This window comes from Larus michahellis, chromosome 6 (assembly GCF_964199755.1).
Source record: "Larus michahellis chromosome 6, bLarMic1.1, whole genome shotgun sequence".
NCBI lineage: Eukaryota > Metazoa > Chordata > Aves > Charadriiformes > Laridae > Larus > Larus michahellis.
Genome location: NC_133901.1, coordinates 11,501,488 through 11,516,632, shown reverse-complemented (window position 1 = coordinate 11,516,632; position 15,145 = coordinate 11,501,488). Strand labels below are relative to the sequence as shown.

At 63.7% G+C, this 15,145-nt stretch overlaps 12 non-coding genes and 1 pseudogene across 12 annotated transcripts; all 13 read right to left on the bottom strand.

Moving 5' to 3' along the window:
- Positions 1–528: 528 nt before the first annotated feature.
- On the bottom strand, positions 529–647 carry LOC141745680 (5S ribosomal RNA). The gene has a single exon (XR_012587951.1). It is a non-coding gene; the product is annotated as a 5S ribosomal RNA (ribosomal RNA).
- A 1,146-nt stretch (positions 648–1,793) lies between these two features.
- LOC141745878 (5S ribosomal RNA) lies at positions 1,794–1,912 on the bottom strand. Its single transcript, XR_012588145.1, has one exon. It is a non-coding gene; the product is annotated as a 5S ribosomal RNA (ribosomal RNA).
- A 732-nt stretch (positions 1,913–2,644) lies between these two features.
- Positions 2,645–2,763, bottom strand: LOC141745679 (5S ribosomal RNA). The gene has a single exon (XR_012587950.1). It is a non-coding gene; the product is annotated as a 5S ribosomal RNA (ribosomal RNA).
- A 1,146-nt stretch (positions 2,764–3,909) lies between these two features.
- Positions 3,910–4,028, bottom strand: LOC141745754 (5S ribosomal RNA). Its single transcript, XR_012588024.1, has one exon. It is a non-coding gene; the product is annotated as a 5S ribosomal RNA (ribosomal RNA).
- Positions 4,029–5,010: 982 nt separating this feature from the next.
- On the bottom strand, positions 5,011–5,129 carry LOC141745677 (5S ribosomal RNA). The gene has a single exon (XR_012587948.1). It is a non-coding gene; the product is annotated as a 5S ribosomal RNA (ribosomal RNA).
- A 1,219-nt stretch (positions 5,130–6,348) lies between these two features.
- LOC141745776 (5S ribosomal RNA) lies at positions 6,349–6,467 on the bottom strand. The gene has a single exon (XR_012588046.1). It is a non-coding gene; the product is annotated as a 5S ribosomal RNA (ribosomal RNA).
- Positions 6,468–7,443: 976 nt separating this feature from the next.
- LOC141745855 (5S ribosomal RNA) lies at positions 7,444–7,562 on the bottom strand. The gene has a single exon (XR_012588123.1). It is a non-coding gene; the product is annotated as a 5S ribosomal RNA (ribosomal RNA).
- Positions 7,563–8,708: 1,146 nt separating this feature from the next.
- On the bottom strand, positions 8,709–8,827 carry LOC141745824 (5S ribosomal RNA). The gene has a single exon (XR_012588093.1). It is a non-coding gene; the product is annotated as a 5S ribosomal RNA (ribosomal RNA).
- Positions 8,828–9,967: 1,140 nt separating this feature from the next.
- LOC141745891 (5S ribosomal RNA) lies at positions 9,968–10,086 on the bottom strand (annotated as a pseudogene).
- Positions 10,087–11,062: 976 nt separating this feature from the next.
- LOC141745853 (5S ribosomal RNA) lies at positions 11,063–11,181 on the bottom strand. The gene has a single exon (XR_012588121.1). It is a non-coding gene; the product is annotated as a 5S ribosomal RNA (ribosomal RNA).
- Positions 11,182–12,163: 982 nt separating this feature from the next.
- Positions 12,164–12,282, bottom strand: LOC141745852 (5S ribosomal RNA). The gene has a single exon (XR_012588120.1). It is a non-coding gene; the product is annotated as a 5S ribosomal RNA (ribosomal RNA).
- Positions 12,283–13,264: 982 nt separating this feature from the next.
- LOC141745851 (5S ribosomal RNA) lies at positions 13,265–13,383 on the bottom strand. Its single transcript, XR_012588119.1, has one exon. It is a non-coding gene; the product is annotated as a 5S ribosomal RNA (ribosomal RNA).
- Positions 13,384–14,521: 1,138 nt separating this feature from the next.
- LOC141745836 (5S ribosomal RNA) lies at positions 14,522–14,640 on the bottom strand. The gene has a single exon (XR_012588104.1). It is a non-coding gene; the product is annotated as a 5S ribosomal RNA (ribosomal RNA).
- Positions 14,641–15,145: the final 505 nt, after the last annotated feature.

The window sequence follows — 15,145 nt, the reverse complement described above, 5'->3', positions numbered from 1 at the left end:
CACACGCACCCTGTCCTACACACACACACACACACGCCTCACACAACAACACACGCACCTCACACAACACAACACCCCACACACAACACCACTAAGTACTTACACCACACTCACGCACCGCACACGCCCTACAGCCCCACACACCCTCCCTCCTCCCGCAACAACACACGCACCTGCCCCGACGCCTGCCACAATACCCCACTCGCAACACCACAACGCTCGCCAGACGCTCCGCCCGACGCCAAAATCATACAGCACCCAACACCCCAAAAGACCTCCACACCCCTGCTACACGCCCCGCAGCCCCGCACACCCACCCGCCTGCCGCAACACCCCACTCGCAACACCAAAACACTCAACACCCCCCCGCCTGCCGGCAAAAGACTACAACAGCCCAAAAAACCTCCACAACCCTCCCACGCGCCCCGCAGACCCACACGCCCACCCGCCTGCCGCAACCACACCCGCACCTGCCCCCCTGCCGGACGCAACAGCAAAACGCGCAGCACCCCTCCGCCCGCCGGCAAAAGCCTACAGCACCCGCTATTCCCAGGCGGTCTCCCATCCAAGTACTAACCGGGCCCGACCCTGCTTAGCTTCCGAGATCAGACGAGATCGGGCGTTCTCAGGGTGGTATGGCCGTAGGCACCCCTCTGCCCCACAACAGCCCTCTCCACACCCACCGCCCACACCGCCCTCCCGCACTCACACACACCCCCATGCCCACAACAACGCCTCACACCACACACACACACACAAACACACACACAACACACGCACCTACCCACAACACACCTCACACAAAACAACACCCCACACGCAACACCCCGCAAAAAATACACACCCCTCACCACACGCACCCTGCCCTACACACACACACACACACGCCTCACCCAACAACACACGCACCTCACACAACACAACACCCCACACACAACACCACTAAGTACTTACACCACACTCACGCACCGCACACGCCCTACAGCCCCACACACCCTCCCTCCTCCCGCAACAACACACGCACCTGCCCCGACGCCTGCCACAATACCCCACTCGCAACACCACAACGCTCGCCAGACGCTCCGCCCGACGCCAAAATCATACAGCACCCAACACCCCAAAAGACCTCCACACCCCTGCTACACGCCCCGCAGCCCCGCACACCCACCCGCCTGCCGCAACACCCCACTCGCAACACCAAAACACTCAACGCCCCCCCGCCTGCCGCCAAAAGCCTACAGCACCCAACAACCCAAAAAACCTCCACAAGCCTCCCACGTGCCCTGCAGCCCCACACACCCACCCGCCTGCCGCAACCACACACGCACCTGCCCCCCCGACACAACCCCCCACCCGCAACACCAAAATGCTCAACACCCCTCCGCCCGCCGCCAAAAGCCTACAGCACCCAACATGCCACGCGCAACACTCCAGAAAACCTCCACACCCCTGCCACACGGCCCGCAGCCCCACACACCCGCCCGCCTGCCGCAACTACACCCGCACCTGCCCCAACACCGCCCCCCAAAATACTTACACACCACTCCCACACGCCCCGCGCCCTCCAGCCCCACACACCCACCCGCCTGCCGCAACACCCCACTCGCAACACCAAAACACTCAACACCCCCCCGCCTGCCGGCAAAAGACTACAACAGCCCAAAAAACCTCCACAAGCCTCCCACGCGCCCCGCAGACCCACACGCCCACCCGCCTGCCGCAGCCACACCCACACCTGCCCCCCTGCCGGACGCAACAGCAAAACGCGCAGCACCCCTCCGCCCGCCGGCAAAAGTCTACAGCACCCGCTATTCCTGGGCGGTCTCCCATCCAAGTACTAACCGGGCCCGACCCTGCCTAGCTTCCGAGATCAGATGAGATCGGGCGTTCTCAGGGTGGTATGGCCGTAGGCACCCCTCTGCCCCACAACAGCCCTCTCCACACCTACCGCCCACACCGCCCTCCCGCACTCACACACACCCCCACGCCCACAACAACGCCTCACACCACACACACACACACAAACACACGCACAACGCACGCACCTACCCACAACACACCTCACACAAAACAACACCCCACACGCAACACCCCGCAAAAAATACACACCCCTCACCACACGCACCCTGTCCTACACACACACACACACACGCCTCACCCAACAACACACGCACCTCACACAACACAACACCCCACACACAACACCACTAAGTACTTACACCACACTCACGCACCGCACACGCCCTACAGCCCCACACACCCTCCCTCCTCCCGCAACAACACACGCACCTGCCCCGACGCCTGCCACAATACCCCACTCGCAACACCACAACGCTCGCCAGACGCTCCGCCCGACGCCAAAATCATACAGCACCCAACACCCCAAAAGACCTCCACACCCCTGCTACACGCCCCGCAGCCCCGCACACCCACCCGCCTGCCGCAACACCCCACTCGCAACACCAAAACACTCAACACCCCCCCGCCTGCCGGCAAAAGACTACAACAGCCCAAAAAACCTCCACAACCCTCCCACGCGCCCCGCAGACCCACACGCCCACCCGCCTGCCGCAACCACACCCGCACCTGCCCCCCTGCCGGACGCAACAGCAAAACGCGCAGCACCCCTCCGCCCGCCGGCAAAAGCCTACAGCACCCGCTATTCCCAGGCGGTCTCCCATCCAAGTACTAACCGGGCCCGACCCTGCTTAGCTTCCGAGATCAGACGAGATCGGGCGTTCTCAGGGTGGTATGGCCGTAGGCACCCCTCTGCCCCACAACAGCCCTCTCCACACCCACCGCCCACACCGCCCTCCCGCACTCACACACACCCCCATGCCCACAACAACGCCTCACACCACACACACACACACAAACACACACACAACACACGCACCTACCCACAACACACCTCACACAAAACAACACCCCACACGCAACACCCCGCAAAAAATACACACCCCTCACCACACGCACCCTGCCCTACACACACACACACACACGCCTCACCCAACAACACACGCACCTCACACAACACAACACCCCACACACAACACCACTAAGTACTTACACCACACTCACGCACCGCACACGCCCTACAGCCCCACACACCCTCCCTCCTCCCGCAACAACACACGCACCTGCCCCGACGCCTGCCACAATACCCCACTCGCAACACCACAACGCTCGCCAGACGCTCCGCCCGACGCCAAAATCATACAGCACCCAACACCCCAAAAGACCTCCACACCCCTGCTACACGCCCCGCAGCCCCGCACACCCACCCGCCTGCCGCAACACCCCACTCGCAACACCAAAACACTCAACGCCCCCCCGCCTGCCGCCAAAAGCCTACAGCACCCAACAACCCAAAAAACCTCCACAAGCCTCCCACGTACCCTGCAGCCCCACACACCCACCCGCCTGCCGCAACCACACACGCACCTGCCCCCCCGACACAACCCCCCACCCGCAACACCAAAATGCTCAACACCCCTCCGCCCGCCGCCAAAAGCCTACAGCACCCAACATGCCACGCGCAACACTCCAGAAAACCTCCACACCCCTGCCACACGCCCCGCAGCCCCACACACCCGCCCGCCTGCCGCAACTACACCCGCACCTGCCCCAACACAGCCCCCCAAAATACTTACACACCACTCCCACACGCCCCGCGCCCTCCAGCCCCACACACCCACCCGCCTGCCGCAACACCCCACTCGCAACACCAAAACACTCAACACCCCCCCGCCTGCCGGCAAAAGCCTACAACAGCCCAAGAAACCTCCACAAGCCTCCCACGCGCCCCGCAGACCCACACGCCCACCCGCCTGCCGCAGCCACACCCGCACCTGCCCCCCTGCCGGACGCAACAGCAAAACGCGCAGCACCCCTCCGCCCGCCGGCAAAAGCCTACAGCACCCGCTATTCCCAGGCGGTCTCCCATCCAAGTACTAACCGGGCCCGACCCTGCTTCGCTTCTGAGATCAGACGAGATCAGGCGTTCTCAGGGTGGTATGGCCGTAGGCACCCCTCTGCCCCACAACAGCCCTCTCCACACCCACCGCCCACACCGCCCTCCCGCACTCACACACACCCCCACGCCCACAACAACGCCTCACACCACACACACACACACAAACACACGCACAACACACGCACCTACCCACAACACACCTCACACAAAACAACACCCCACACGCAACACCCCGCAAAAAATACACACCCCTCACCACACGCACCCTGTCCTACACACACACACACACACGCCTCACCCAACAACACACGCACCTCACACAACACAACACCCCCCACACAACACCACTAAGTACTTACACCACACTCACGCACCGCACACGCCCTACAGCCCCACACACCCTCCCTCCTCCCGCAACAACACACGCACCTGCCCCGACGCCTGCCACAATACCCCACTCGCAACACCACAACGCTCGCCAGACGCTCCGCCCGACGCCAAAATCATACAGCACCCAACACCCCAAAAGACCTCCACACCCCTGCTACACGCCCCGCAGCCCCGCACACCCACCCGCCTGCTGCAACACCCCACTCGCAACACCAAAACACTCAACGCCCCCCCGCCTGCCGCCAAAAGCCTACAGCACCCAACATGCCACGCGCAACACTCCAGAAAACCTCCTCACCCCTGCCACACGGCCCGCAGCCCCACACACCCGCCCGCCTGCCGCAACTACACCCGCACCTGCCCCAACACAGCCCCCCAAAATACTTACACACCACTCCCACACGCCCCGCGCCCTCCAGCCCCACACACCCACCCGCCTGCCGCAACACCCCACTCGCAACACCAAAACACTCAACACCCCCCCGCCTGCCGGCAAAAGCCTACAACAGCCCAAAAAACCTCCACAAGCCTCCCACGCGCCCCGCAGCCCCACACGCCCACCCGCCTGCCGCAACCACACCCGCACCTGCCCCCCTGCCGGACGCAACAGCAAAACGCGCAGCACCCCTCCGCCCGCCGGCAAAAGCCTACAGCACCCGCTATTCCCAGGCGGTCTCCCATCCAAGTACTAACCGGGCCCGACCCTGCTTAGCTTCCGAGATCAGACGAGATCGGGCGTTCTCAGGGTGGTATGGCCGTAGGCACCCCTCTGCCCCACAACAGCCCTCTCCACACCCACCGCCCACACCGCCCTCCCGCACTCACACACACCCCCACGCCCACAACAACGCCTCACACCACACACACACACACAAACACACGCACAACACACGCACCTACCCACAACACACCTCACACAAAACAACACCCCACACGCAACACCCCGCAAAAAATACACACCCCTCACCACACGCACCCTGCCCTACACACACACACACACGCCTCACCCAACAATACACGCACCTCACACAACACCCCCCACACAACACCACTAAGTACTTACACCACACTCACGCACCGCACACGCCCTACAGCCCCACACACCCTCCCTCCTCCCGCAACAACACACGCACCTGCCCCGACGCCTGCCACAATACCCCACTCGCAACACCACAACGCTCACCAGACGCTCCGCCCGACGCCAAAATCATACAGCACCCAACACCCCAAAAGACCTCCACACCCCTGCTACACGCCCCGCAGCCCCGCACACCCACCCGCCTGCCGCAACACCCCACTCGCAACACCAAAACACTCAACGCCCCCCCGCCTGCCGGCAAAAGCCTACAGCACCCAACAACCCAAACAACCTCCACAAGCCTCCCACGTGCCCTGCAGCCCCACACACCCACCCGCCTGCCGCAACCACACACGCACCTGCCCCCCCGACACAACCCCCCACCCGCAACACCAAAACGCTCAACACCCCTCCGCCCGCCGCCAAAAGCCTACAGCACCCAACATGCCACGCGCAACACTCCAGAAAACCTCCACACCCCTGCCACACGGCCCGCAGCCCCACACACCCGCCCGCCTGCCGCAACTACACCCGCACCTGCCCCAACACAGCCCCCCAAAATACTTACACACCACTCCCACACGCCCCGCGCCCTCCAGCCCCACACACCCACCCGCCTGCCGCAACTACACCCGCACCTGCCCCAACACAGCCCCCCAAAATACTTACACACCACTCCCACACGCCCTGCGCCCTCCAGCCCCACACACCCACCCGCCTGCCGCAACACCCCACTCGCAACACCAAAACACTCAACACCCCCCCGCCTGCCGGCAAAAGCCTACAACAGCCCAAAAAACCTCCACAACCCTCCCACGCGCCCCGCAGCCCCACACGCCTGCCGCAACCACACCCGCCCCCCTGCCGGACGCAACAGCAAAACGCGCAGCACCCCTCCGCCCAAAGCCTACAGCACCCGGTATTCCCAGGCGGTCTCCCATCCAAGTACTAACAGGGCCCGACCCTGCTTAGCTTCCGAGATCAGACGAGATCGGGCGTTCTCAGGGTGGTATGGCCGCAGGCACCCCTCTGCCCCACAACAGCCCTCTCCACACCCACCGCCCACACCGCCCTCCCGCACTCACACACACCCCCACGCCCACAACAACGCCTCACACCACACACACACACACAAACACACGCACAACACACGCACCTACCCACAACACACCTCACACAAAACAACACCCCACACGCAACACCCCGCAAAAAATACACACCCCTCACCACACGCACCCTGCCCTACACACACACACGCCTCACCCAACAACACACGCACCTCACACAACACAACACCCCACACACAACACCACTAAGTACTTACACCACACTCACGCACCGCACACGCCCTACAGCCCCACACACCCTCCCTCCTCCCGCAACAACACACGCACCTGCCCCGACGCCTGCCACAATACCCCACTCGCAACACCACAACGCTCGCCAGACGCTCCGCCCGACGCCAAAATCATACAGCACCCAACACCCCAAAAGACCTCCACACCCCTGCTACACGCCCCGCAGCCCCGCACACCCACCCGCCTGCCGCAACACCCCACTCGCAACACCAAAACACTCAACGCCCCCCCGCCTGCCGGCAAAAGCCTACAGCACCCAACATGCCACGCGCAACACTCCAGAAAACCTCCACACCCCTGCCACACGGCCCGCAGCCCCACACACCCGCCCGCCTGCCGCAACTACACCCGCACCTGCCCCAACACAGCCCCCCAAAATACTTACACACCACTCCCACACGCCCCGCGCCCTCCAGCCCCACACACCCACCCGCCTGCCGCAACACCCCACTCGCAACACCAAAACACTCAACACCCCCCCGCCTGCCGGCAAAAGCCTACAACAGCCCAAAAAACCTCCACAACCCTCCCACGCGCCCCGCAGCCCCACACGCCCACCCGCCTGCCGCAACCACACCCGCACCTGCCCCCCTGCCGGACGCAACAGCAAAACGCGCAGCACCCCTCCGCCCGCCGGCAAAAGCCTACAGCACCCGCTATTCCCAGGCGCTCGCCCACCCAAGTACTAACCGGGCCCGACCCTGCTTAGCTTCCGAGATCAGACGAGATCGGGCGTTCTCAGGGTGGTATGGCCGCAGGCACCCCTCTGCCCCACAACAGCCCTCTCCACACCCACCGCCCACACCGCCCTCCCGCACTCACACACACCCCCACGCCCACAACAACGCCTCACACCACACACACACACACAAACACACGCACAACACACGCACCTACCCACAACACACCTCACACAAAACAACACCCCACACGCAACACCCCGCAAAAAATACACACCCCTCATCACACGCACCCTGCCCTACACACACACACACACACGCCTCACCCAACAACACACGCACCTCACACAACACAACACCCCACACACAACACCACTAAGTACTTACACCACACTCACGCACCGCACACACCCTACAGCCCCACACACCCTCCCTCCTCCCGCAACAACACACGCACCTGCCCCGACGCCTGCCACAATACCCCACTCGCAACACCACAACGCTCGCCAGACGCTCCGCCCGACGCCAAAATCATACAGCACCCAACACCCCAAAAGACCTCCACACCCCTGCTACACGCCCCGCAGCCCCGCACACCCACCCGCCTGCCGCAACACCCCACTCGCAACACCAAAACACTCAACGCCCCCCCGCCTGCCGGCAAAAGCCTACAGCACCCAACAACCCAAAAAACCTCCACAAGCCTCCCACGTGCCCTGCAGCCCCACACACCCACCCGCCTGCCGCAACCACACACGCACCTGCCCCCCCGACACAACCCCCCACCCGCAACACCAAAACGCTCAACACCCCTCCGCCCGCCGCCAAAAGCCTACAGCACCCAACATGCCACGCGCAACACTCCAGAAAACCTCCACACCCCTGCCACACGGCCCGCAGCCCCACACACCCGCCCGCCTGCCGCAACTACACCCGCACCTGCCCCAACACAGCCCCCCAAAATACTTACACACCACTCCCACACGCCCCGCGCCCTCCAGCCCCACACACCCACCCGCCTGCCGCAACACCCCACTCGCAACACCAAAACACTCAACACCCCCCCGCCTGCCGGCAAAAGCCTACAACAGCCCAAAAAACCTCCACAACCCTCCCACGCGCCCCGCAGCCCCACACAACCACCCGCCTGCCGCAACCACACCCGCACCTGCCCCCCTGCCGGACGCAACAGCAAAACGCGCAGCACCCCTCCGCCCGCCGGCAAAAGCCTACAGCACCCGCTATTCCCAGGCGCTCTCCCATCCAAGTACTAACCGGGCCCGACCCTGCTTAGCTTCCGAGATCAGACGAGATCGGGCGTTCTCAGGGTGGTATGGCCGCAGGCACCCCTCTGCCCCACAACAGCCCTCTCCACACCCACCGCCCACACCGCCCTCCCGCACTCACACACACCCCCACGCCCACAACAACGCCTCACACCACACACACACACACAAACACACGCACAACACACGCACCTACCCACAACACACCTCACACAAAACAACACCCCACACGCAACACCCCGCAAAAAATACACACCCCTCACCACACGCACCCTGCCCTACACCCACACACGCCTCACCCAACAACACACGCACCTCACACAACACAACACCCCACACACAACACCACTAAGTACTTACACCACACTCACGCACCGCACACGCCCTACAGCCCCACACACCCTCCCTCCTCCCGCAACAACACACGCACCTGCCCCGACGCCTGCCACAATACCCCACTCGCAACACCACAACGCTCGCCAGACGCTCCGCCCGACGCCAAAATCATACAGCACCCAACACCCCAAAAGACCTCCACACCCCTGCTACACGCCCCGCAGCCCCGCACACCCACCCGCCTGCCGCAACACCCCACTCGCAACACCAAAACACTCAACGCCCCCCCGCCTGCCGCCAAAAGCCTACAGCACCCAACAACCCAAAAAACCTCCACAAGCCTCCCACGTGCCCTGCAGCCCCACACACCCACCCGCCTGCCGCAACCACACACGCACCTGCCCCCCCGACACAACCCCCCACCCGCAACAACAAAACGCTCAACACCCCTCCGCCCGCCGCCAAAAGCCTACAGCACCCAACATGCCACGCGCAACACTCCAGAAAACCTCCACACCCCTGCCACACGGCCCGCAGCCCCACACACCCGCCCGCCTGCCGCAACTACACCCGCACCTGCCCCAACACAGCCCCCCAAAATACTTACACACCACTCCCACACGCCCCGCGCCCTCCAGCCCCACACACCCACCCGCCTGCCGCAACACCCCACTCGCAACACCAAAACACTCAACACCCCCCCGCCTGCCGGCAAAAGCCTACAACAGCCCAAAAAACCTCCACAAGCCTCCCACGCGCCCCGCAGCCCCACACAACCACCCGCCTGCCGCAACCACACCCGCACCTGCCCCTCTGCCGGACGCAACAGCAAAACGCGCAGCACCCCTCCGCCCGCCGGCAAAAGCCTACAGCACCCGCTATTCCCGGGCGCTCTCCCATCCAAGTACTAACAGGGCCCGACCCTGCTTAGCTTCCGAGATCAGACGAGATCGGGCGTTCTCAGGGTGGTATGGCCGCAGGCACCCCTCTGCCCCACAACAGCCCTCTCCACACCCACCGCCCACACCGCCCTCCCGCACTCACACACACCCCCACGCCCACAACAACGCCTCACACCACACACACACACACAAACACACGCACAACACACGCACCTACCCACAACACACCTCACACAAAACAACACCCCACACGCAACACCCCGCAAAAAATACACACCCCTCACCACACGCACCCTGCCCTACACACACACACGCCTCACCCAACAACACACGCACCTCACACAACACAACACCCCACACACAACACCACTAAGTACTTACACCACACTCACGCACCGCACACGCCCTACAGCCCCACACACCCTCCCTCCTCCCGCAACAACACACGCACCTGCCCCGACGCCTGCCACAATACCCCACTCGCAACACCACAACGCTCGCCAGACGCTCCGCCCGACGCCAAAATCATACAGCACCCAACACCCCAAAAGACCTCCACACCCCTGCTACACGCCCCGCAGCCCCGCACACCCACCCGCCTGCCGCAACACCCCACTCGCAACACCAAAACACTCAACGCCCCCCCGCCTGCCGGCAAAAGCCTACAGCACCCAACATGCCACGCGCAACACTCCAGAAAACCTCCACACCCCTGCCACACGGCCCGCAGCCCCACACACCCGCCCGCCTGCCGCAACTACACCCGCACCTGCCCCAACACAGCCCCCCAAAATACTTACACACCACTCCCACACGCCCCGCGCCCTCCAGCCCCACACACCCACCCGCCTGCCGCAACACCCCACTCGCAACACCAAAACACTCAACACCCCCCCGCCTGCCGGCAAAAGCCTACAACAGCCCAAAAAACCTCCACAACCCTCCCACGCGCCCCGCAGACCCACACGCCCACCCGCCTGCCGCAACCACACCCGCACCTGCCCCCCTGCCGGACGCAACAGCAAAACGCGCAGCACCCCTCCGCCCGCCGGCAAAAGCCTACAGCACCCGCTATTCCCAGGCGCTCGCCCACCCAAGTACTAACCGGGCCCGACCCTGCTTAGCTTCCGAGATCAGACGAGATCGGGCGTTCTCAGGGTGGTATGGCCGCAGGCACCCCTCTGCCCCACAACAGCCCTCTCCACACCCACCGCCCACACCGCCCTCCCGCACTCACACACACCCCCACGCCCACAACAACGCCTCACACCACACACACACACACAAACACACGCACAACACACGCACCTACCCACAACACACCTCACACAAAACAACACCCCACACGCAACACCCCGCAAAAAATACACACCCCTCATCACACGCACCCTGCCCTACACACACACACACACACGCCTCACCCAACAACACACGCACCTCACACAACACAACACCCCACACACAACACCACTAAGTACTTACACCACACTCACGCACCGCACACGCCCTACAGCCCCACACACCCTCCCTCCTCCCGCAACAACACACGCACCTGCCCCGACGCCTGCCACAATACCCCACTCGCAACACCACAACGCTCGCCAGACGCTCCGTCCGACGCCAAAATCATACAGCACCCAACACCCCAAAAGACCTCCACACCCCTGCTACACGCCCCGCAGCCCCGCACACCCACCCGCCTGCCGCAACACCCCACTCGCAACACCAAAACACTCAACGCCCCCCCGCCTGCCGGCAAAAGCCTACAGCACCCAACATGCCACGCGCAACACTCCAGAAAACCTCCACACCCCTGCCACACGGCCCGCAGCCCCACACACCCGCCCGCCTGCCGCAACTACACCCGCACCTGCCCCAACACAGCCCCCCAAAATACTTACACACCACTCCCACACGCTCCGCGCCCTCCAGCCCCACACACCCACCCGCCTGCCGCAACACCCCACTCGCAACACCAAAACACTCAACACCCCCCCGCCTGCCGGCAAAAGCCTACAACAGCCCAAAAAACCTCCACAACCCTCCCACGCGCCCCGCAGCCCCACACGCCCACCCGCCTGCCGCAACCACACCCGCACCTGCCCCCCTGCCGGACGCAACAGCAAAACGCGCAGCACCCCTCCGCCCGCCGGCAAAAGCCTACAGCACCCGCTATTCCCAGGCGCTCGCCCACCCAAGTACTAACCGGGCCCGACCCTGCTTAGCTTCCGAGATCAGACGAGATCGGGCGTTCTCAGGGTGGTATGGCCGCAGGCACCCCTCTGCCCCACAACAGCCCTCTCCACACCCACCGCCCACACCGCCCTCCCGCACTCACACACACCCCCACGCCCACAACAACGCCTCACACCACACACACACACACAAACACACGCACAACACACGCACCTACCCACAACACACCTCACACAAAACAACACCCCACACGCAACACCCCGCAAAAAATACACACCCCTCACCACACGCACCCTGCCCTACACACACACACACACACGCCTCACCCAACAACACACGCACCTCACACAACACAACACCCCACACACAACACCACTAAGTACTTACACCACACTCACGCACCGCACACGCCCTACAGCCCCACACACCCTCCCTCCTCCCGCAACAACACACGCACCTGCCCCGACGCCTGCCACAATACCCCACTCGCAACACCACAACGCTCGCCAGACGCTCCGCCCGACGCCAAAATCATACAGCACCCAACACCCCAAAAGACCTCCACACCCCTGCTACACGCCCCGCAGCCCCGCACACCCACCCGCCTGCCGCAACACCCCACTCGCAACACCAAAACACTCAACGCCCCCCCGCCTGCCGGCAAAAGCCTACAGCACCCAACATGCCACGCGCAACACTCCAGAAAACCTCCACACCCCTGCCACACGGCCCGCAGCCCCACACACCCGCCCGCCTGCCGCAACTACACCCGCACCTGCCCCAACACAGCCCCCCAAAATACTTACACACCACTCCCACACGCTCCGCGCCCTCCAGCCCCACACACCCACCCGCCTGCCGCAACACCCCACTCGCAACACCAAAACACTCAACACCCCCCCGCCTGCCGGCAAAAGCCTACAACAGCCCAAAAAACCTCCACAACCCTCCCACGCGCCCCGCAGCCCCACACGCCCACCCGCCTGCCGCAACCACACCCGCACCTGCCCCCCTGCCGGACGCAACAGCAAAACGCGCAGCACCCCTCCGCCCGCCGGCAAAAGCCTACAGCACCCGCTATTCCCAGGCGCTCGCCCACCCAAGTACTAACCGGGCCCGACCCTGCTTAGCTTCCGAGATCAGACGAGATCGGGCGTTCTCAGGGTGGTATGGCCGCAGGCACCCCTCTGCCCCACAACAGCCCTCTCCACACCCACCGCCCACACCGCCCTCCCGCACTCACACACACCCCCACGCCCACAACAACGCCTCACACCACACACACACACACAAACACACGCACAACACACGCACCTACCCACAACACACCTCACACAAAACAACACCCCACACGCAACACCCCGCAAAAAATACACACCCCTCACCACACGCACCCTGCCCTACACACACACACACACACGCCTCACCCAACAACACACGCACCTCACACAACACAACACCCCACACACAACACCACTAAGTACTTACACCACACTCACGCACCGCACACGCCCTACAGCCCCACACACCCTCCCTCCTCCCGCAACAACACACGCACCTGCCCCGACGCCTGCCACAATACCCCACTCGCAACACCACAACGCTCGCCAGACGCTCCGCCCGACGCCAAAATCATACAGCACCCAACACCCCAAAAGACCTCCACACCCCTGCTACACGCCCCGCAGCCCCGCACACCCACCCGCCTGCCGCAACACCCCACTCGCAACACCAAAACACTCAACGCCCCCCCGCCTGCCGGCAAAAGCCTACAGCACCCAACAACCCAAAAAACCTCCACAAGCCTCCCACGTGCCCTGCAGCCCCACACACCCACCCGCCTGCCGCAACCACACACGCACCTGCCCCCCCGACACAACCCCCCACCCGCAACACCAAAACGCTCAACACCCCTCCGCCCGCCGCCAAAAGCCTACAGCACCCAACATGCCACGCGCAACACTCCAGAAAACCTCCACACCCCTGCCACACGGCCCGCAGCCCCACACACCCGCCCGCCTGCCGCAACTACACCCGCACCTGCCCCAACACAGCCCCCCAAAATACTTACACACCACTCCCACACGCCCCGCGCCCTCCAGCCCCACACACCCACCCGCCTGCCGCAACACCCCACTCGCAACACCAAAACACTCAACACCCCCCCGCCTGCCGGCAAAAGCCTACAACAGCCCAAAAAACCTCCACAAGCCTCCCACGCGCCCCGCAGCCCCACACGCCTGCCGCAACCACACCCGCACCTGCCCCCCTGCCGGACGCAACAGCAAAACGCGCAGCACCCCTCCGCCCGCCGGCAAAAGCCTACAGCACCCGCTATTCCCAGGCGCTCGCCCATCCAAGTACTAACCGGGCCCGACCCTGCTTACCTTCCGAGATCAGACGAGATCGGGCGTTCTCAGGGTGGTATGGCCGTAGGCACCCCTCTGCCCCACAACAGCCCTCTCCACACCCACCGCCCACACCGCCCTCCCGCACTCACACACACCCCCACGCCCACAACAACGCCTCACACCACACACACACACACAAACACACGCACAACACACGCACCTACCCACAACACACCTCACACAAAACAACACCCCACACGCAACACCCCGCAAAAAATACACACCCCTCACCACACGCACCCTGCCCTACACACACACACACACACGCCTCACCCAACAACACACGCACCTCACACAACACAACACCCCACACACAACACCACTAAGTACTTACACCACACTCACGCACCGCACACGCCCTACAGCCCCACACACCCTCCCTCCTCCCGCAACAACACACGCACCTGCCCCGACGCCTGCCACAATACCCCACTCGCAACACCACAACGCTCGCCAGACGCTCCGCCCGACGCCAAAATCATACAGCACCCAACACCCCAAAAGACCTCCACACCCCTGCTACACGCCCCGC